General features: G+C 43.6%; 1 pseudogene; it reads right to left on the reverse strand.

Moving 5' to 3' along the window:
* Positions 1–529: 529 nt before the first annotated feature.
* On the reverse strand, positions 530–1,201 carry LOC147445141 (PI-PLC X domain-containing protein At5g67130 pseudogene; annotated as a pseudogene).
* Between the last annotated feature and the right edge of the window lie 1,414 nt (positions 1,202–2,615).

The following is a 2,615-nucleotide window of genomic DNA, read 5'->3' on the forward strand; positions in this document are numbered from 1 at the left end:
GATGGTTGTAACTATCTCTCAAGTTAATATAAGGAGCTGCTCTCGAATGCAGTGGGCAAGCTTAGTTTGGTCCAGTCTCTCTCTCAAGTGTCTTGTAGTGAGCACACTACATTGGTTCCCCCCTTAGGGAGAAAAAGATGGACATCTTTTTAAATTTTTGGGCTAAGAAAGGACTCGACACAAAGGGATCAACTCCAACGCCTCATCTGGGGGGAGTGATCATACAACAGCTTCGGGGCTAAGGGACTGAGCTTGGGGAGTGGACTCGACTAGAGAGAGAACATCATCATGCCGAACACATCAAGGCATGGAACGCGTACGTCTCGCTTATGCAAACATCAGGTCGCTATCCCAATGAAATGGACAAGACGAGGAAGGACTAACTGAGGACTTGACATGTTATTTTTGCGACATACATCCATTTCCATGAAGGGGTTTGGTGTGATCTAGTAAGACAAAGACTAGGAAAAACCTACTACAAAGAAAGAGACCTTAAAACTTAAACTGAATCATGGAGCTTGACTGCTACTTATGCAAATGAAAAGACAAGGCACCTCTGCACCAAAGATGCACCATCTTTGGGCATGCTCGACACAGGGAACCAGTATTCAGTCAATCTTGGCGCAGTGAAAAGGCTTGTTAAGCCCTGTGTCCTGGTGACATAGTCTTCTATGAAGATGGTGATGATCTCTGTAGGATTGGCAACAAGAAACGCCTCCATCTCTTTCAAGGTGTTTATTGCCGGTTCAAAGGCTGTATAGTTATAGCAAACACCTCCAAAGGAGTGGCATAGCCAAATGTCACCAAGAAAGTCGTACATATCAAGCATGAAGCCTCGGACACCATTATTGAGCTGATCGGTAACACTGTCTTCTTGATTGTAAAAGGTAACTCTTGGAACTGTTTGAGAAGGCTCTCCCACTATGGAGAATGAATTATGGGTTGTGAGCCATGAATACTTGTTAAAGGGAAACCCTCCTCTAATGGAGGTGACATTGGTGGCCTTGTATCGATGACATGTATTGGTAGTGTCCCCATCTGCAGCACAAGATGAGCAGAAGAGGCCCCCAACACAATCTATACTGCTTGTACACACTTCACAAAGCTGGCACTGGCCTGACGAGTAGGAGAGGGCATCGCTGTAGTAAGGCAGCCGAAACAGAAGAAATGCTGCTGCCAAAATGCAGCATTGTGCCGACATGGTTACTTTTGCCTTGAACGGCAAAAATGGGGAATTTTTCAAGGTTGCTGCTCCGGCTCTCAGCTGTAGCCTGCCCAGTACTCCTTCGCCTAAGAAGAAAAGGGCGGAAATGTGACGAGAGCTTGAGCTGCAAACAACAGGGTTGCTTCCTTCAATAATAGGTTAGCACAAGACCTTGGCGTACCGGGTAGCGTTATTTGTAGCAGAGTCTCGCAAGCAGATAAAGAAGATGCAACTGAGAGCTTCAACTCATTATGTGCACCAGATTGCATGGAAGGGGATGCAAATTGAAGGTAGCAACTACCCTGGGTCGAACAATAGTGCCATAGCTGTAGATCTCCCACAGACAAGCAAGAAACGATTTCAAGAAAGAAGATTTTGTAACTACCCTATGCCCGTCATCTCCACCAATGTAGTGTGCTCACTACAAGACACTTGAGAGAGAGACTGGACCAAACTAAGCTTGCCCACTGCATCCAAGAGCAGCTCCTTATATTAACTTGGGAGGTAGTTATAACCATCACATGTCCGTCCACACTAGGTGGCCGGACTCTACCTACACGACCGCACACCACACTATTATGTAATCATCATCCCATAGCTGAATTATCAGCCATTCATCACTCTCAATTAATGATTAGAGAATAATTACCAGAATTTTCTCTCTCTAGGTAGTATAGTAATTAATCGGTAAGCTAGTAATTGTGTAGATTGACGAGAACCACTCTTTCTATCACGCATTAATATTGTAGCTGATTTAGATTCATCTCTGTTATGCATTAAGATATAATTAAGGTAAGATTAATCTGTCATTAAGTCTCTAAGAGATGGTTTTTCTCACACCTATGCATGCGGTGACTCTACACCCTCTAATTGCTAGGAAAGAGATTAATCGTGCTTAATTCATCTCTCTGGTAATTCCAATAGTGAAATCCTAATTATTCTTAATCATGTCACTACAAGAGGTTGTGTGCTCTTGTGACGCTGTTAGCGACGGAAATACACTGGGTTTTTATAACCCCCGGCGTCGCTAAAACCATCGCTACGAGCGTCGCTACGAGAGCGTCGCTATGAGCATCTCTATATAGCGACGGTCATAGCGATGGTTATAGCGACGTTTACACAGAAGACTATAACGACGCTCATAGCGACGCTACAGAGCCATAAATAGCGACGGTTATAGCGATGCCCGAGAGAATTTTTTTTTGGTGACAGGGCATTAAATGCCTTGCCACCCATCAACCATATTGTACTTGATTCACTTTTTAAAAAAAGTGCAAGGGTAGATAATAGACCCAAAATAGTCACCCACAAGACGCATTGTTTGCAAAATTGACAATTGTACATATCATAGGCAAAATGAATTGATTGGCAAATGTAATAATGACAATTGTACAACATCATAGGCATAAAG

This window comes from Adiantum capillus-veneris, chromosome 13 (assembly GCF_014529385.1).
Source record: "Adiantum capillus-veneris isolate H3 chromosome 13, ASM1452938v2, whole genome shotgun sequence".
NCBI lineage: Eukaryota > Viridiplantae > Streptophyta > Polypodiopsida > Polypodiales > Pteridaceae > Adiantum > Adiantum capillus-veneris.